At 38.6% G+C, this 21,297-nt stretch overlaps 1 long non-coding RNA gene across 1 annotated transcript; it reads left to right on the forward strand.

Moving 5' to 3' along the window:
- Nucleotides 1-319: 319 nt before the first annotated feature.
- On the forward strand, nucleotides 320-20,651 carry LOC138835643 (uncharacterized). Its single transcript, XR_011374675.1, has 3 exons — nucleotides 320-380; nucleotides 17,602-17,712; nucleotides 20,574-20,651. It is a non-coding gene; the product is annotated as an uncharacterized lncRNA (long non-coding RNA).
- The last annotated feature ends 646 nt before the right edge of the window (nucleotides 20,652-21,297 follow it).

Raw genomic sequence — 21,297 nt, forward strand, 5'->3', positions numbered from 1 at the left:
GTACAGCTAATATTAATAAGGATGATCTTTTTTGAATATGCTATTACTGATTAAACATTTTTGATACGTTTAGACTTATCTCTAGGATTCATCACAAGCTGAGAAAGATGACTTGAATGAGATTCATGAATTATTTTAAATAATAATATATAATATACCTTCATTTAACCTTTTTGCTCTCTCTTACCTTTATAATTCTTGTCTCCTCCCTCAACTTGAAGGCACACCTTGCCCCACCCAGTTATATAACAATCTCATTCTTCTGGAATGTGACCAGTCCTGAACCTCAACATCTGCCTTCTTTTTTTTAATTGAGAAAGGAAAAGGCAGGAAGAAAATGAATTGTGAAATAAGGAAGAAAGAATAGAGGAAGAGAAAAGGTAAACCATGTAGTCTGAAGGAAGAGCAAGAGACATAGATGAACAAGGAATCTTAACGCCTGGTAGTATTTGAACCTACTTTTCATAAGAGATCTGTTTATACAGATAGAGTCTCCATAGGTAGCCAAGATTTTCCTTGAACTCACAATTCTGCTTTGCCTCTCAAGTACTGGGATTATAGGTATGCACTGCTATGCTGGCTCCATGAGAGACTTTAAGAGTCTAGCTCCCTAATATGTCTTTGAGGAGACAGTATTGTGGTGAGGTCAGAACTTCAAGGTTGCACTGGCTTGCTTATTCACTGCTGGTATTCTAGCAGCCTCTAATTGAGCATTTTACTGGTTAGTTGAAGATAGTGTCTTGTGGAGTTTTCTTCCCAGGTTGACTTCTAACCTCAGTCTTCTAGATCTCAGCCTTCGAATAGCTAGGATTAGCTACTCAGATATGAGCCATTGGCCACTGAACAGCAGCTGAGACATGGCTCAGTTTGTAGAGTACCTCTCTAGCAAGTAAGACTCGGACATATGTCAATCCTGAGTGCCACCTAAAAAGAGAGAGGGGGAGAGGGAGGGAGGGAAGGAAGGAAGGAAAGAAGGAGGGAGGGAAGGAAGGAAGGAAAGGAGAAAGGGAGGGAAGGAGGGAGGGAGAAAATATAGAAGGCTGGGAATATAGTTCCAGTGGTAGAATGCCTGTCTAATGAGTATAGGCTATGAATTCAAACCTTAGTATTAGCTAAATGAATAAATAAATGAAAAAAGAGAGAAAGAAGAAAAATTGATTTTGAATTGTTGAACTAGGGGTATGCACTCTGTATTGTTATGCACTCTGTATTGTTAAAAGCAAAATTATAGCAAATTTAAAGACTTTAAGTGGTTTTTATTCGTGATTCTAAAATTATGCTGCCCTCTGAACTAAGTAAAGTAGGTTCAAAGAACATTGGGGTTGCAATGTTGCCAAATAGTATTTGTGGACAGAAAGAGGATGTAAGGTACAGAAACAGGTCTGCTAGTTGTAGTTTAGTTGAGCAGTATTAAATTTTTGACTCTAAGCATTCATTAAATGAAAGCATGCCAGGCAGGACTTGGTAACTTTTTGGATGGAAGGAACACAGTGAAGGAATAGAAAAGATTTCAAAGTTTCTGCTTAAGAAACTCGATGAAAATAGACATTATAAGAGAAAGAACAAGCATATGAGATGTGAGGATAATGAATGCATTGTAGTCACATTAAACTGTATTTGTCTGGGATTGAAACGTTTATTTATTTAGAAAACTTGAAAGAAATTGGAGCCAGAGTTGTAGATTTGGTCATCAGCATGTAGATGATAAGTACAGATACTTGAGTGGTTTCAGAAAGCTTGCCTTTGTAATGAACGAGAGACTGGCAAAAGGAAAGGATCCATATAGAAAATAAAGGAGACAAGCTGGGTGCTGGTGGCTCACGCCTGTAATCCTAGCTACTCAGGAGGCTGAGATCTGAGGATAGCGGTTCAAAGCCAGCCCCGGCAGGAGAGACCGTGAGACTCCTATCTCCAATAAACCACCAGAAAACTGGAAGTGGCGCTGTAGCTCAAGTGGTAGAGCGCTCGCCTTGAGCTGAAGAGCTGAGGGACAGCGCCCAGGCCCAGAGTTCAAGCCCCACGACCGACCAAATAAAGAAAATAAGAGAGACAAGACAGGCAAAGTAGATGGAAGCAAGGTCTTCAAGGAAATGGGAGACAATTTCCAAACACAAGTGCAAAGGGGGATCTGTTCCCTGGTGAAATGACAGTGAAAATTGGATGGGTTTATATTGCACATATTCTATACTTGCTCTTTCAGATTTTGAAAATTAGGGTTATAAGGATGCATAGACTGATGAAATTTAGGATAATTTAAAAGCAAGATTTTCAGCCCTAGAATGTATTTGTTTTGTGTATGTGCAGGTCCTGGGACTTGAACTCAGAGGCTGGGTACTGTTCCTGAGGTTGTTTTTTTTTTTTTCTTTCTTAAGACTAGTGCTCTACTGCTTGAGTCACAGCTCAGCTTCTTGCATTTTTAGTGCTTAATAAGAGTCTTATGGTTTTTCATACCCAGGCTGGCTTCCAACTGCAGTCCTCAGATTTTAACTCCTGAGTAGCTAGGATTACAGGTGTGACCCACTAGCACCTGGCTTAAAATGTATTTTTTAAACTACCTTTGATTAGTATATAAAAAATATCAGAGAAGAAACCAAAAACCAAAAGGCTTTATACTCTACCTTCTACCAAAACCCATATGCCTAGAGGAAATTGAAGTTTCTAAGTAGGTTATTGGCATTTTTAGAACAGAAGAAAATGATACCCCATTACTAATTAAGAACAGAAGAAACATGATGCCCCATTACTAGTTAAGTAAAACCAAGGATAACAAGACCATTGAATTCACCACATGCAGAAGATAACAGGATACTGTGAGCTCAGGCTTTCAAATTCTACATCTTTTTGTTGTTGTTGTTGTTTGTTGGTTGGTTGTGGGGCTTGAAGTCTGGGCCTGGGCACTGTCCCTGAGCTCTTCAGCTCAAGGCTCTGTCACTTGAGCCACAGTGCCACTCCCAGTTTTCTGGTGGTTAATTGGAGATAAGAGACTCACAGACGTTCCTACCCAGGCTGGCTTTGAACTGTGATCCACAGATCTCAGCTTCCTGAGTAGCTAGGGTTATAGACATGAGCCATTGGTGCCCAGCTCTACATCTTCAGGAATTTCAATAAAAAAAGAAGGGCTCTCCCTAGGTTTATCATTTATTTATTTCAGGGTATTTATTTCAGGGTTATCATGTTCTTTATTTCATGTTATTTATTTCAGAGGCTCAGAAAGGAAAACCAACCCAACTTGCATAGTTGGGCCAGTTAAGGATCTGGTAGTTATCTGTGTCTAGACAAGTTGGTCTGGAGTTTGAAATGATCAAAAGCATACCATTCAAGGTATGATGCCTTTGAATGTTAGAAAAAGATGCTGGAAATTACTGAACTGGATTAAAAAAAATAACTGTTTAGCTTCTATAAGGGAAGAACACAGAGAGATTTTACACATAAGACTTAGGTTATTTGCTTTCCAGCTCATCACCAAACTTCTTTTTTTTTTTTTGGTCCGGTCATGGGGCCTGAACTCTGTGCCTGGGCACTGTCCCTCAGCTCTTCAGCTCAAGGCTAGCACTCTACCACTTGAGCCACAGCACCACTTCCAGCTTTTTTCTTTTTGCTTATGTGCTGCTGAGGAATCAAACCCAGGGCCTCATGCATGCAAGGCAAGTGCTCTACCACTGAGCCACCTTCCCAGCCCTATAACCAAACATCTTATATCCCACAAATATCCTGAGTCAAGGATGCTAACATACTTATTTTTGGACTAGAGGGTCTCACATGTACATGGAAGCTACCGAAAAATAGGGAATGAGTGGAGTAGGTAGGAAGATTAAGAATTGCCACTTAAAAATCAGTTGCAAGGCTATGACTTAGCCATGAGTGCTTGCCCAGCAAGCAAGAGGACTTGGGTTTGATTCCTTGGTACCACATAAAAACAATAAATAAATAAAATTAATTTTTAAAAATCAATAACAAATAACAATTTGTAAAAAAGGTAAACTAATATTAAAAACACCAGCCAACCTCTTAACTCAGTTTTTAATTAATCTCTGCATTTCTCATAAAGAAATTTTCAAATAGAGTTGCTGAAACTACCAATTTTTTCCCTTGGTTTTGTTATTCTTTATGTTTTATTTTATACCATAGTTGCATGATTTTACGTGATTAGAAAGATAGCACTTACTTGTATGGTTGTTTTTTTTTTCAATTGCCATTATATAATTTATCTTTATCCTATGGAATTTGTGCTGGGGGAAGAGTGAGGGGGACTAGGCTCTGCTGAATGACAGATCACAGTTATCATGTGTCTGGGTTTCTTCAGTGTTAATGGACTTCCTATGTGGCAACGCAGGGCTTCAGTAGTGTATGATTGAACAAGTCACAGGGTCTCTTTGTGTGTGTGTGTGTGTGTGTGTGTGTGTGTGTGTGTGTGTGTGTGTGTGTGTGTGTGTGTGCTGGTGTTGTGTGGACTTGAACTCAGGGCTGGTCACTGTCCCTTAGTTTCTCACTGAAGGTTGGCTCTCTACATTTAAATCACACCTCCACTTCTGGCTTCTTGGTAGTTAACTGGAACAAGTATCTCATGGAGTTTTCTGCCTGGGTTGCTTCCAACCATGATTCTCAGATTTCAACCTCCTGAGAAGCTAGGATTACAGGTATGAGCAACCAGTGACCATCCCCTTAGTCACTAGCCCACTCAGATTCAAGAATGTGGGTGCTATACTCCTCTCCCTCCCCCTCCCCCTCTCCGTCCTTCTCTCTCCCCTCCCTCCCCGTCTTCCTCCTTCCTCCTCCTTCTTCCTCCTCCTCCCTCTTCCTCCTCCTCTTCCTTTTCCTCCTCCTCCTCCTGCTGCTGCTCTTCCTTCTTCTCCTTTTTGGTGCCCCGTCTGGGGCTTGAACTTAGGGCTGGAGTGCTGTCCCTGAGCTTCTTTTGCTAAAAGCTAGCACTCTATCTCTTGAGCTACAGTTCCATTTCAGAAGTTTTGGTAGTTTAGTGGAGGTAAGAGTCTCATAGACTTTCCTGCCCAGGCTGGCTTCAAACCTCAATCCTCAGATCTCAACCTTCCGAGTAGGTAAGATTACAGGCATGAGCCCCTGTTTCCAGCATGATATAAAAGAGAAGACAAATTGTGGTAATCTTTAATCATGGGCACACAAATTTTCCTCCCATTAAAAAGTGTGTAAGCCGGGCGCTGGTGGCTCACGCCTGTAATCCTAGCTACTCAGGAGGCTGGGATCTGAGGATCTCGGTTCAAAGCCAGCCAGGGCAGGAAAGACTGTGAGACTCTTATCTCCAATAAACGGCTAGAAAACCAGAAGTGGAGCTGTGGCTCAAGCGGTAGAGCGCTCGCCTTGAGCTGAAGAGCACAGGGACAGGACCCAAGCCCAGAGTTCAAGCCCCACGACCGACAAAATAAAAATAAATAAATAAATAAAAAGTGAGTGTAAGTTAGGTGCCGATGGCTCACGCATGTAATCCTAGCCATTCAGGAGGCTGAGATCTGAGGATTGAGGTTTGAAGCCAGCCTGTGAGACTTATCTCCAATTAAGTACCAAAAACCAAGAAGTGGCACTGTGGCTCACGTGGTAGAGCCTTAGCTTTGAGCAAAAGAAGCCCAGGGACAGTGCCCAAGTCCTCAGCTCAAGCTTCAGAATTAGCACAACTGTACACAAAAAAATCTGGTATCATGCTTGATTCTGGAAAATCTTTCAAAGCAGTAATTCTTTCCCAGACTATGAGAGGATTAGAGTCTATCTTATTATTTTCTAATTACAGTGACTTCATTTTTCAATTTAGTTACCTTTCAGATTCACCTTATTCATACCTTCTGTATTTATTGCTTTAATTTTGATTATTTTAAAATATTTTGAACATATCTATTTTAGTCATTTTAGCTTACTTTCTACTCTGGATTTCTACTCCAGGAAGAGTAGTGGGGAATAGGTTTTTTTTTTTTTTTTGCTTTTAGTTTATTTTTCAGTGAATGCCTCATAGTTTTTGCTTAGGGCTGGCTTTGGACCATGATCTTCCTATCTCTGCCTCCTGCCTAGCTGAGATTACAAGTATGATCCACCATGCCCAGTTTGTTGTTGTTGTTTTGTTTTTTGCCAGTCCTGGGGCTTGAACATGGCCTGGGCATTGTCCCTGAACCTCTCTGTGCTCAATGCTAGCACTCTACCACTTGAGCCACAGTGCCACTTCTGGCTTTTTTAAATTGTGATTAAGTGATTACATAATTTCCCAAATTTCACAGTATTGTGGGATAGTGATGCTCAGTTAAAGTCACAAACACATTCTAACTTTCGGGAATAGATTTTTATAATACATGTATGTGTATGTAAAAACACTCCATCCAACAAAGAATAGTTGCTTTCTACTGTTGTGTCTATGTGTGTGTTTAGCACTAGGGGGTTTGAAACCAGGGCCTCATGCTAGGCAGGCACTATACCTCTTGTACCACATCTTCTGCTCTCAAAATAAATATTCTTTACCAATAGATGTCCAACATTTGTATATTTTGAAAACATACTAAATAAGTCAGATATTTCAAAAAAAATCACAGTATACATCAAATACTTTGACTAAAATTGAGTTGAATTAAGTCAGATACAAGTAGTTCATGCCTGTAATCCTAGCTATTCAGGAAATTGAATGAGTAGGGATATGTCAGAGGTCTAAAATAAACATAACTAACCATTCGATTATAGAGTATTCCTGTTAGGATCAAGAACATGACAAATATGCTGTAATGTCCACAATCAAATGCACTAACAGTTCTAGTTCCTGTAAGAGAAAAAAAGGCATTCAACAATTAGCAAGGAAAATTTAAAAATATTTGTAAACAATTATTTCTTATCTAGAAACTTCAAGATGTTCAACAGGACAAAAATTAGAATGAACATTTGAACAATGCTGCTAAGTGCATAAGATCAATATAAAAATCAATAGTAATTTTATATAGAATTAAACAATCTGTACACTTGCATAATAGTGGACAAATGATCATGTTTACAATTGCAACAGAAAGTATGGAATACTTACGAATATATCTAACAGAACATGCAACTCCTTTGTACAACTACTTAAAGGTAAAAATGAAGTTAAAAAGCATGCAAAACTTGTATGGAGAATGTTATAAATATAAAAAGACAAAAGAAGAGAGTAATAAAAGCACATAATAATAAGCTCATAGAACAGAAATTTAATAGTAAAGGGATTATTATTCTCCATAAATCATTATAGTTTCAATAAAAATCTGAGCAAGATTATTTTCTTGAACTTGACACATATCTACAAAATTAATTATATAGAGACTGTAGCTCACACCTGTAATCCTAGCTACTCAGGAGGCTGAGATCTGAGGGTTGTGGTTGGAAGCCATCCAAGGTAGGAAAGTTCATGAGACTCTGATCTCTAATTAATCATCAAAAAGCCCAAAGTGGAGCTGTGGCTCAAGCAGTACAGTGCTAGCCTTAGGCAGAAAAGCTCATTGACAGCACATACACCCTGAGTTCAAGCCCTAGGACCTGCACAAAAAAATTGTGTGTGTGTGTGTGTGTGTGTGTGTGTGTGTGTGTGTGTGTGTGTGTGTGTGTGTATACATATGACCTAAGAAAAGCCAAGGTAATTCTAAAAAGAAAGCAGGTACCATTTGCCCTTCAAGAAAGGAAGATTGGTTCTAAAGCTGTGGTAATTCTATACTGTAGTGTATTGATAAGATGAAAAGCAATGGGCTAGGTTGAGACCTGGGACAGCTGATAAAGGAGACTTCATAGACATTCCGAATTCACAGGATACTGACGTTCTGTATTAAAGACAACCAAAACAACTGGACTCCTAATGAAATACTTAAATACTAGATTCCTAATGAGATACTTCCTTATATACCAACAGTTCTCAACCCGTTTGATCTTAAGATTCCTTTACATTCTTAGAATTTATTGAAGACACCAGAGGTTTATATGGATTACCTCCATTGATCTTTACCACGTTTGAATTAAAACAGACATTTCTAAGGCACATGAACAGGGAACACATTCCATAAGATAGCTATCAGTGGCGATACCATTACATGATGTTAAGACTACTACTGATGAGAATGACAGGGAAGAAGAAAAATAATATCTTAGTAAAACCATGAAAAACAGTTCTGACCTTGTACTACACCTCCTGAAAGTCTCTGAGTTCTCCTAGTCTTCCCAAACTACAATTTAAGGACCATTTTTATTTATTTATATTTTAAAAACAGATCAACTGAAAAACATCTAAACCTGAAACAACATAAAAAATTTGGTAACTATCAGAAGGGAACACATTTGTGACTGCAGGAGAAGAAAGGATTACTTACATGTGACATCCAAAGCACAAATTATAAAGGAAAAGCATAATAAATTTGAACACTCTACATATACTACTTCTAATTGACAAAATATCCCATAAAATTGAAAGGAAGGCCATAGTCTGGTAGAAGTTAATTGTCACATATATAAAGCAAGGGATTAGTATTTAAACAATATAAATTATTTTTATAAGTGGAAGGAAGACAACCCAATAGAAAATGAGTAAAATAAGATATATGTTCAATCTCACTAGCATCAGAGAAACATAAATCAAAACATCTGTCAGCAAATAATAATAATTTTGTGTGTGTGTGCCAACACTGGGGTTTGAACTCAAAGCCTAGGAACTATCCCTAAGCTTTTTTTGCTCAAGGCTGATGCTCTACCTCTATGTCCATCTTTTTGGTGGTGAATTGGAGATAAGAGTCTCATAGGTTTTCCTGCCCAGGCTGACTTTGAATCATGATTCTCAGATCTCAGCCACCTGAGTAGCTAGGATTACAGGTATGGACCACCAGCACTCATGTTGCAAAATCCTGCTTAATCTGACAATGTAATATATTGGCAAGGATCTAGGGAAGTGAGAAATCTTACCAAGTGGAAGTGGAGGCCTTACTTAATTGCAAGTCAAAGTATAAATACGTACAACTACTTGAAGAAGAATTTAGAACTATCTTGCCTAATTGAAAATGTGTATATCTATGATCCAGAAACAGAAAAATGTCAAAATGGTGCTTAAGGAAACATTAATGCATCTATTTGATTAATAAATGTTTTTCAAGTTTATACCAAAACTAATGATCATACTAGGCCTTGTAAATAAAATGATGAGCAAGACTGCTCTTGGAAAACTGAGATGGCCTTATAGAAAAGCATATGGATGGAGCAGTGGTGCAGACCTGTTCAGGTGAAGAGGTGGAGGCTGGAGTGCTGTTTCTTTTTTCTTTTTTTGGTGGGGGGTGGGGGGTGGGAGTGCTGTTTCTGACAGGAACAGGGTGACAGGGAAGACCTGCATGGAAGAGTGAATTCGAGGAGACTGAAGAGGTGAGAAAGCCAACTCTGTGTTTTGATTTTGTTAGGCAAGAAGAAATGGAAAATAAAAACGTCTGGAGACAGGAAGAAGGCTGAAACAGTGAAAGAGAGGAAATGGGAGAAAATGGGAGAAAATGAATCAGGAGGCTGGACAAGGGTTGGATCACATAGGCCTTTCGATCAAGGCAGGGAGTTAGGGCATTTTTAAAGAGTTGAATGAGAAGCCATTGGAGGATGTTGTGCAGGAATACAGTTGCTCTAATTTCCATGTGTAAAGGTCATTCTTGCAGTTCTGTGGGAAAAGATTTAGGGTATAAGATAATAAGATAATGCAAGGAAGCCTGCTCAGTATGTGAATTATCCTTTTCCTTTTCCACTCTGTCATCTTTTTTGGTTAACTGATGACCTGTACTTACTAGGTTAGGTGAGTGACTACTGCTATGTTTCTAACTACATAGCAAAGTAATGCATTAATGATGAGACTGGGTGATAAAACGATGACTGTATATTTACATGGTATAAGGTTCTCTGAATTTTGTATTATTTCCTCAAAGTATATTGATTTTTATATTTTTAAATGTCATTCCCTTTTGTGTAGTAAAATTGGTTAAATATTTTTACAATTAACTAAAAAACTGCGTAATAAAGGCAAAACCTCAGAATAATTAAAAAACATGTTGTAGTAGTAGGAAAGAGATATTGTGTTGGGCTTGGTTGAAAGTAGTGAGAAATGGATGAATCTAGAATGCGTATTGAAGATGAAAGAGACAGCATGGTGGTGGAGATTCGAGGTATTAAGGACAGGCCTTGAGCTGACTGGAGCTTAGGGCAGAGGACTTAAGCCTGGTGCCTGATAATATCATTGACTGAGATGGAGACAACTTTCAGGGGTAGCAGATGATGAAGGGAAGTATGCAAGCAGAGTTACTGTAGTATTATTTAGTTTAAGGAAACACTGGAACAGGCCAATCATGAATGAATAGGGAACAGGTGAATTGTGGGGTAGTCAGCTTATAAAATACTGTTCAGAAATTGGATGACAAAGAGTTTCTATATCAAAACATGGATGTGCTGAAAACATTGTGTGACATCAACTTGCAGCATCTTATATTCAATATGCTGTTGCATGTACATATCATTCAAAAACCACAAATACAAGCCACGCACCAGTGGTTCACGCCTGTAATTCTAGCCACTCAGGAGGCTGAGATCTGAGGATGGTAGTTCAAAGCCAGCCCAGGCAGGAAAGTCCATGAAACTCTTGGCTCCAATAAACCACCAGAAAACCAGAAGTGGTGCTATGGCTCAAGTGGTAGCATGCTCACCTTGAGCTGAAGAGCTAAGGGATAGCACCCAGGTCCAGAGTTCAAGTCCCACAACTGACAAAACAAATAAACAAACAAAAACCCCACAAATACAAGATATTGTGGTGGTCTATATTCTGTCAACCAAAAGCAGGGACGTCTCCATAGTTAAATTTGAGTACTGGTTGTCTCTAGGTTGTCTCAGTTAAGCTGGGCAGAGGCAGCTAGGGCCCTTGAGCTTTATCTGTACTGTTTTATTTCTTGAAAAAACTGTTGTCAAATCTTGAAAGGTTTCCATTTGAGACTGGTGAAGTTTTCCTCCAGCTCATTTTGAGGTCCAGGTGAAGGCCCAGGGCTGGAAGGCTGGGGTCAACAAGAAGAGAGAACTGAAATCTTCCTTGTTTTATTTTGCTTTTTAGTGACTCCTAAAAGAAATGTTTTGTTTTAAAAAAATATTTAGCACTTGATTGTTTTGCACTTCCATATCTCATAGAATTACAGAAATCATATAATAATGAAGTGAGAAAACGCTTAAGAGGTAATAAGCTTCCTCTCTCTTCCTAAAGTGTCAGTCACAATTGTGTATGTTCGTATGTAGAAATGTAACAATAAAATCATCCTCTGTGTAACTAATGTAAGATCAATACATAAGCAAACAAAACACATTTGGTATAAAAGTCTTTAATTCTTTGAAGAAACCTATTTTCATCTCAAAACACTTTTGATGTATGACTAATTTATTTTAATTCAGTGCCTCTCTGCTTAGGACAAGTTCCTGAGTTCAGTGAGAAGTGATATTCTGTGACCTTTACACTTTACACCTTCACACCTCACTTAACCTTTACACCTTCTTATCTTCAGTTCCCTTGTTGTAAATACTTACACATATTTTAACCATCAAACTGTCAAAAACCTATTCTATGAAATGCTGGTTTGATAAAGCAGTAAGGAAGTAGCCACTCTTATACAGCTGGTGGGTATGTAAAGTATGAAGAGCAATTTGGACATTGGAAATATCTTTCAAAATTGAAAATGTAAATCCAATGCCATGGCATATACCTGTAATCCTAGCTAGTTGGGAGGCTGAGGTTGGGTGGTTTGCAGTTTGACTCCAGGCCAAGCAAAAATTTCATAGGACCCCATCTCAACAGAAAAAGCTGAGTGTGGTAACCCAGCCTTATCACTTCTGTTAGAGTGGGGAGCATAAATAGGAATATTACAAGCCAGTTTAGGTCACATCTCCAAAACGGCCAGAGCAAAAAGGACTAAAGCATGGCTCAAATGGTGCAGAACCTGACTAGTAACTCAAGGCTCTGAGTTCAAACCACAGTCTTACACAAAAATTAAGGTAAAATTGCACATACCCACAAATGCAAATTGTTTTCAGGTGCTTGTCCAGTGAATCTATTTTGTTGATAATATGAAATAGTATTCCTTAATTAGACTGGTCAAATAAAATGCACAAGCATCCAATGCAGGGATGTGGTCTATGGAAATATGATGTAGCTATGAAAATAACCAAGCCACTAGTTCTACATATATTATACTATTATGAAAGATAGTCTAAGACGTATTGGTAACTAAAAAATCAAAGAGAAAAAAGAATACCTAACATAATAATATCTGTGTAAAAGAAATTTAAAAAATGATAATAGTTGTTACAATTGGGAAGGAAGACAGAATTGCTGCGGGACAAGTTAGAGAGAGCTGAGCACTAGTGGCTCATGCCTGTATCCTTGCTACTCAGGAGGCTGAGATCTAAGGATCAAGGTTCAAAACCAGCCCAAGCAGAAAAGTCCCCATGAGACTCTTATCTACAATCAACCACTCTAAAACCAGAAGTGGAGCTGTGGCTCAAAGTGGTAGAGGGCTAGCCTTGAGCAAAACTGCTCAAGGTCAGTGCCCAGGCTCTGAGTTTAAGCCCCACAACCAACAACAATAACAAAAAAAAAGATAAAAGGTAGAGAGAAAGGTACATTCACATATGCTCACTTATACATTTTGATTTTGTTTATGTGCAGTACCCATTAAAAACTAAGCAAACAAATAAGGTGTGATAGCACAAGCTTGTAATTTGAGCATGTGTGTGTGTACACACATGCACACAATACTCTCTCTGTATATAATATACATACAATGTATACATAGTATATATTTGAATTTGTATATATTGTGTTTATATGTTTATTGCATATATATTATATACACACATTTATAACACAATAAGATTTTCTCAGACTTTAGCATGCATCTGGTTATTTTGTATCTTTCAGAAGAACCACAATCCATCTTTAAAGAGCTTCTCTTCACCAAAATTTCTTGAAAATTTAGCAAAGTGATGAATCATATCATATAACAGACAATAGAACTTAGTGAAAATTGTCCTTTCCTCTTTATCCCAAAGCCCAGCAGAGCAGCTGCTTCTAAGTATTTCTGCTCTGCTTTTCAGTCGCTCCATCCACTTCCCAGCTCCCTGCTTGCTCTTCCTTTTGGATTTTTTTTCCATTGTGGATAATTCCTATGTATTGTTAAAAATATAAACCTCTCCAATTTCTCTTCTTGTTACCATCTCACCATTTCTCTCCCTTTATGAGTCTTTGAACAAGGAACCTGAAGGACAATAGAGAGGTCTATTCTTACAGATAGACTTTGTCTTTGACCATAAATGTTATGTACAATATGTCATTATAACTGTCCTTGTCATTTGCTCTACAATACTGCTAAATTAATAGACTAATATTTTCTTCTGATGCTCCATTTATTCACTTCTACAGTATAGAAAATGATGTTCAGAAGACTTTCTCTGGACTGTGTAATTAAGACATGTGTGACTAAAGCCAATGGATAGAATATGCAGGTAGAAAGTCATTTGTGTGAATAAAACTGCCCAGCAATCTTCCTCTATCAGATCATTGGAGCTCATATGAGAAGATCCTTTGTGTTTTACTTGTGCTAAAGTAAGATAAGAAAACCCTGTAAGTAGGAACTAGGTCAGCTTATCACAGTCATCAAAGAAAATTTCTTAGGCTTAGAAGTTTTTTGTGGCTTTAAAATGGATTCCTTGTTCTCTGTTCTTCTCTTCAAACTAGAAGGGAATGTGCTAAAAAAATCATTTCATTTTCAAACAAGTTCATATATCAGAGTGTTTGTGTATATGGGGAGTTCCTATGGTTCTTCCAAATTATGGTTATTATTGGCTTGCTTACCTAATTATTTTCTGAGCAAATATTTCAAATGCAAGTTATGCAAATATTCATAGGAACTTTTTCAAAGAAAAACCAAACTTGAAAAAGAAAATGTCAGGGCTGGGAAGGTGGCTCAGTGGTAGAGCGCTTGCCTTGCATGCCTGAGGCCCTGGGTTCGATTCCTCAGCACCACATAAGCAAAAAAAAAAAAAAAAAAGAAAATGTCAAAAAATAAATGTCAGAATAGAATTTCCTCCCCGCAGTCTTCTTGCTGCTTGAGCTTCATCAGAATGAAGTCAGGATTCAGTGATGACTACAGCTTGTTGCCCTGGTAATACTTGTGCTGTCACAATTTTAGTACTATGACTTCATGGTGAGGAGAAGCAGATGGCCCGGAAAAAGAATGAAAGCTTAGGGTTGTCATACTTGTTCAATGAATAAACTGTCTTAAATTCCTTTTTTTATAAAGTAGATGAAAGCATAAATAATGAACACAAGCTACCCATTGTAGTTTACAAAAGCCACTGAACAAGAAAAAGCTTAGCTAGGAAAAACTTACAATGATCTTCTTCCTCCCTCCCTCCCTCTCTCCCTCCCTCCCTCCCTCCCTCCCTCCCTCCTTCCTTCCTTCCTTCCTTCCTTCCTTCCTTCCTTCCTTCCTTCCTTCCTTCCTTCCTTTCTTCCTTCCTTCCTCCCTCCCTCTCCCTTTTCTTTCTTCCTTTCTCTTTCTTCCTTCCTTCCTTCCTTTCTTTCTTTCTTTCTTTCTTTCTTTCTTTCTTTCTTTCTTTCTTTCTTTCTTTCTTTCTTTCTTTCTTTCTTTCTTTCTTTTCTTTCTTTTCTTTCTTTCTTTCTTTCTTTTTCTTTCCTTATGGGGCTTGAACTAAAGGCCCGAACACTGTCCCTGAGCTTCTTTTGCTCAAGGCTACTGCTTTACCACTTGAAGAATGGCTTCATTTCCAGTGATTAATTGAAGATTAATTACAGAAAGTTCTGCTCAGGCTGCTTCAACCACGATCCTCAGATCTCAGCTTCCTGAGTAGCTAGGATTACAAATATGAGCCACCAATGCACAGCCTTACAATACTCTTTTTTTCCATTTCTTTTTTTTTATTGTGAAAATACCATACAGAGGGGTTACAATTACATGAGCAAGGTAATGAGTACATTTCTTATCAAGCATTCTTGCTTCCTCCTTTGTTTTCCCCCTACCATCCCTTCTCATCCCCCCCTTCCCACTCCCTCCCACCCCCCACCCCCGCCAAAGTTGTAAAGTTCATTTTTGAGATGTTCATTTTGGACCTAACATCTTGTACATCTCATTGCTGCAATGGGTCCAACTGTGTCCCTATTTAAACAATTTGTTTTTGCCCTTCCCCTTCACAAATTATACCAATATCAAATACAGTGAAAACAGGGGTTATACTGTGGGGAAGGGACATACAAAGCAACAAAGAAATCATCGTATAAATACATTAGAAACAATAGCAAGAAAGAAAAACCATTTGAGTCTTTATCTTGGGGTTCATTTCACATAACATCAACTTATCTGACTGTTTCTGCTTGTCTCAGACATATACTAGTTACAATACTCTTTTTTAAATGAGAGAATAAAACACTCAAACCCTTGAATTTAGGATGAAATGTAGGCAAGAAAACAAAAGAACTGACAGCCCACAACTGCAAGCCTCCTCTCCATCCTTTCTACCTCTCCCTCTCACCACTATCGAAGTCAGTGGCATCTCAAATGCTTAGGGCCAAGAGGAAGAACCACATTTGCTATGTTTTTCACACTGCTTCATTTTAACGATATAGCTCTTTTCTTTTTTCTTCTCTTTTCCTTCCTTCCTTCCTTCCTTCTTTCCTTCTTTCTTTCTTTCTTTCTTTCTTTCTTTCTTTCTTTCTTTCCTTCGTTCTTTCTTTCTTTCCTTTCTTTCTTTTTTGTTGGTCAGTTATAGGGCTTGAACTCTGGGCCTAGGTGCTGTCCCTGAGCTCTTCAGCTCAAGGCTAGTGCTCTACCACTTGAGCCACAGCACCAGTTCCAGTTTTCTGGTGGTTAATTGGAAATAAGTCTCCATTACTTTGTGCATGTAACTGTAACCCCTCTGTACAGTATCTTTAACACACACACACACACACACACACACACACACACACACAGAGTCTCATTGGCGTTCCTGGATGGCTTTGAACTGCGATCCTCAGATCTCAGCCTCCTGAGTAGCTAGGATTACAGGGGTGAGCCATGGCACCCGACAATATTTCTCCTTTCAATGCTGAATGGACAGCCTAAAAATAAAGACTGGGATAGTCGAGCTGGGAAAAGTGGAATTTACAAGTAAAATACAGTCATCTGCTTCTGAGTGGTCAGAAGCCAGACCCAATTCTCTAGTCAGCCTTCAGAGACAAAGCGATAAAACCAAGGTTCTACCAGCTAGTCAGTGCTGTTACTGATCACAAGTACTAACCTGTAAAACTGTCAGCCCGCTATCCTTCCATAATGATGTTATTCATTTTAAAAAAAAAAAAAAGCTTATTGGCCAGGCGCAGGTGGCACACGCCTGTAATCCTATCTACTCGAGGGGCTGAGCTCTATTGCTATGTTCTGAAAGTGTGTCTTCAAAATTTAAATGTTCAAATCCTGTCCCTTAAGTTAATGGTATCAGGAGATGGTGATTTTGAGAAAGCAATTTTAAGTTGGGGGCTTTCATAAATAGAATCAGTCACCTTATGAAATAGGTCCAAATGGCTGGGATGTAACTTAGTGGTAAAGAACCTGCTTAGCATTCATAAGGGCTTGGATCTGATCCCCAGCACCAAGAAAGAAAAATAAAATAAAATCATTCCCTGGGAACTCTTTCACTTTTTCTACCAAATAACAACACACCAAGAAATTATCTATGAACTGGAAAGCCAAAACCCTTACCAGACACAAGATCTGCCAGAACTTGACCTTGAAATGTGAGCTATAAATTTCTGTTACTTTAAGTTTCCCGGTCTGTTATAGCAATCCTAATGAACTAAGACATGTAAAGCGCCACTTAAATCATTCATTTTTAGAAAGGCATCCATCACTATAGAAAACATCAGGAAAAAAAATCCAGTATGTATCAATCAAAGCACTTTTTTTGTTGTTGTTTTTTTTCTGTAGTGCTAGGAACCAATCCCAGTATATGCTAAGCAAGTAATCTACCATGAACTATGTTCCAAGGCCCTAAGTCTTTTTTATGAAGACAAAACAAAAAACAATATAAACCTTTAGACTACAGAGTTTATGGATAACTTCCATCCATCTTTCCCCCATGTTAACATATAAGAATAGTACAATTGAAACTAAAATTATTGCTACACAGTATTAAACTACAGGCTTCATTTATATTTCAATCTTTTTTTTTTTTTGGTTCTGAGATCTAGTTCAAAAGACTTCGTTGTAGTTAATCATTGTATCTTCTCCTTCAATGTGGTTCTCAATTTTTATTTTTCTTTTCCATGATCATGACAATTTTGAAGCATGTTTGTCACACATTCCATAGGTTATCCCTAAAATGGGCTTTCTATTATTGCCACTTCATGATTAGATGGAGTTGACACATTTTTGGAAATGATCTCATGAAGGTGAAAATTATTGTCTCATCATATCATAGCTGGTATACATGATATCAACATGGAATACTTACAAATGATATCAACTTATATCACTTGGTTAAGGTAAAACCTGCCTTGTTTCTCTTCTGTGAAGTTATAGTCTTCTCCCTCCACAGCCTATTCATCAGAAGCGATCAGCGAGTCAAAAGAACACTGAAGGAAACCCGATTCAGATGCCTCCTAGAGGCTGATCTAGTGAAGGATGACCACAGTGATTAATATCTCAGGTGAGATACTTTTAAACTACACACGTATTTGGTTTTTAGATAGTTCCACCTCCTAATTTTAAAGAATCTTATCTATAGCAGTTATTATTGTGATCTACTGTTGATCTCCAATTTCTCTCATTTTTTTGGAATTCTCTTTTTTATTAAGGTATTTTAAAAGAACATTATTTTATTGTAAAGATGCTGTACAGATGGGTTACAGTTACATGAGTAAGGCAATGAGTACAGTTTCTCTCGTTCTTTCTTTAGGATTTTGTTTGTTTGTTTTTTATTGTACTGTTGATTGTTTTTTAAGACTGCATCTTATTATGTCACCAAGTCTAGGTCAAAATTGTGAATCAGCTTTTTACCTTGCCTAAAAAATACTGAATATATTTGAGTGATTTTTTTCTAGGGTCTCTATTTTATTCCTTTGATCTTATATATTAATATCTCTTAAACATTTTATATTATATTGTGTGGTTGAATTCTGTCATGTTGTTATATCAGAATGTATTTCTGATGATTACTAATTCAAACTGTCAGCCTAGATGAATTAAATGAATAATCTCAAAGCTTGCAAATGTATTTGAGCTCAGGGAGGTTATTAAAAGTGTGTGTCTACATTTTATGATAATCTAAAATCTTTCTGGATCTTGTCATTCAAAGTTATTTGTTTCCAGCTGAGTCAGTGAACATCTAAAGACATAGTAAACAACATTTAGCTAGTAGACAAGCATGTCAGCTTTCTGTTAACTTTGTCCTAAGATCAAAATGATAATAGTTGTCATGTACATATTACTATACTTATGTGATGAATTTTACTAGCAATGGGGACAGAAGTTTCCATAGTGAGCATAATAAAATGGAAGACATTTTCACAAAAATACTTTAGCGTAAGCTATTGAATAACTTGAAGTTTTTATTAAAGGTGATGAAATGAGACAGTGCCAGCCAGTGAACTGTGGCCTACCTAAATGGGAATTTCTTATTTGCATCAAGTAAAGGCTAAGTGATGCCATGGTAGCTATCCAGAAGTAGTACTTCCAGTGGATTAAACCAAAAGAGAGAAAATTAAATGGTTATACCATAACAGTCATTTTCATATTGGAAGTGGATATGTTCTTGGATGTTATGTTGTGTTGGTTGTCTCAGTTTTAACAGATTATTAGCACAATTTGTGCTAAGTAGGAATTTCACCAATATTATTCAACAATGGAAATCCAGTATTGAATCTGGGCTTAAAAATGAATTCATTGTTTTAAATGAAAAATAGCATCGTTGTTCATGTTGTTGTTGTTAGCCAGTCAAACTCAAAATCAAGTTAAGTCAACAAGGGACAGAAAGCAAATAGAGTTCTCAATATGAACTTTGAGCAGAAATAGCTCTCATGAGCTCTCTTGAGGCCAGTCAATGACAAGCAATAGCATGAGGATACTTGGCAAAGGGGATGAGTAGAATCTGATACCAGTGTGGAGAAAGGAGCATCACTTCTAATCTGCAGGTAGTAAGTGGGGTAAGGGCAGTTCTGAGAGAAGACTCCTTTTGTTATCAAATCAAGTGATCAGTGATGCTCCAGGAAAGAGGTCTCCAAAAGGGAGAAGGCTTCTGCCTGTCCCTTGAATATGGGTTTTTGTTTTTTTTTAATGCCAGTCCTGGGGCTTGAACTCAGGGCCTGGGTGTTGTCCTTGAGCTCTTTTGCTCAAGGCTTGTGCTCTTCCACCTGAGCCACACGCTCCACTTCTGGTGTGTGTGTGTGTGTGTGTGTGTGTGTGTGTGTGTATTTAAGAGTGTCACAGATTTATGTCTGGGCTGGCTTTGAACCTCAATTCTCAGACTTCAGCCTCCTGAGTTGTTAGGATTACAGGCATGAGCCAGCCATTTGTGTTTGGCTGGATACTAGATTTTTGATGCTGTTGTAAAAAAAATATTTGAGGACATGTCAAGGTAGAAACTAAAAAAGTTTATTGGTAAAGTGAAAGAAAAATAGATAGTATATTACCTAAACACTATGCAAGTACATCTGGTATCAGGTGCAATGCGTGCTCTAACATCATGGGTATTCAACAGGAAAAAGTAAGTTGGTGTTTGGCTCAAATTCACCTTTAAAATTGTTTCCCTTGTTTGACTCCTAGTATATTCCAAAATCCTTATGCTACACTGTTTTATCATGGACCTAGAGACCTCAATGTTGGTCTGCTAACCTGAGCTGCGATATACTGAGATTTTCCTCCAAATGCAAGTCATTAATGACTAGACTTTACTCCAGACAAAGGATGGATTCTGTCATATTTAAGACATCCTTAAGAAAGACATCTTTCTCAGCAAATACTTATTTGTGCACAGAAGAGTCACTTTCCCAGAATAAGTGTCTCCTTTCTTTGTTTGATCATAGAGCATGTTAATCAGCTGGGCCTGTGGGCAAGGTCAGAGCTGTAGAGCTGATCAGTTTCCTGCAGCTTATGAGAAAATGTGAGGTGTAAGATGAAAATAGTCCTTTCATCATGCTATTCATTGGCCCAGTGTTTGCCTCCAAATCCCGGGCTGCTGTTTCTCCCAGGCCTCCTTTCCCTGTTCTGTACTGCATCACTTTCTTGTACCAGGTCTGTTGTGTCTGTCAGGGTACATACAGCTACATGCAAAACAGTGGCTAAAGCAATGAACACATTTATGAAGGGCTGGATGGCTCCATGATGCTATTAAAGATCCCTTGTTTGGAGGCTAGGGTGTAGCTAGGAAAGTAGGATGCATGATGCCACAGATTTGGCCCCCTAAAAACAAACACGCCAACAAAAAACATTTTTCTATTCTGATATCTCAGATGGTAACAAAATTGCCTTTATAGTTCCAATATTATATCCAGTCTTTTTTTTTTAAATCAGGAATAAAGGTTTGCTCAGACACCAGAATTAGCTCCTCACTTGCATTCGGAGAGATTCCGATGACTGTTCACAACCTGTACCTATTTGACCGACATGGTGTGGTGTCTGCACTACAGCGAGCAGCATCACCAGAAGCAAGCAGAGACCTGCAAGAAAGAGGAGCGCACGCCCATGCGTGGGATGCTCTACTCTATCAGCCCATTTGTGAGCAAGATGTCCCCGCCAGACCCGGCCCTCCACACTGCCTGATGCAACCTCTGTGACTATGAGACGCCCACGGGGGTCAAAGCTGTCGTGAATACTGACTTGGGTGTGGGACCCAGCCAAGATGTGCTCCACTACATCTACAGGGCCCTGTAGGAAGAATGGGTGGTGGAGAATCCCCCTGATTTTACTGGGCCAGCCTGGCCAGCCTGGGCAAAGTGAGCTCCTCCCCTCCCTGCCGGAATCCACATCCCATCGCTGCCCTTCTCTGCCAGTGCTGGCTTCGACGCTCAACCTCATCCCTGAGAAGAATCCTTGGCAGTATCCGGCCCCTTCTCTTGTGTGGCTCTGTAAACCCTACATCTAACCCTCCTCCTGGGGCTTCAGCCACAAGAACAAAGACCATAGGAGGCTAGATCTCCAATCTAGCCCCCTCTCTCCTGCTTTATTCCCTACCTGATGCCATAAAAACAGTATAGAGGGGTTACAGTTACATGAGCAAGGTAATGAGTCCATTTCC

Source organism: Dipodomys merriami, unplaced genomic scaffold, assembly GCF_024711535.1.
Source record: "Dipodomys merriami isolate MVZ:Mamm:240054 unplaced genomic scaffold, mDipMer1.0.p SCAF_24, whole genome shotgun sequence".
In the NCBI taxonomy this organism is placed as follows: Eukaryota; Metazoa; Chordata; class Mammalia; order Rodentia; family Heteromyidae; genus Dipodomys; species Dipodomys merriami.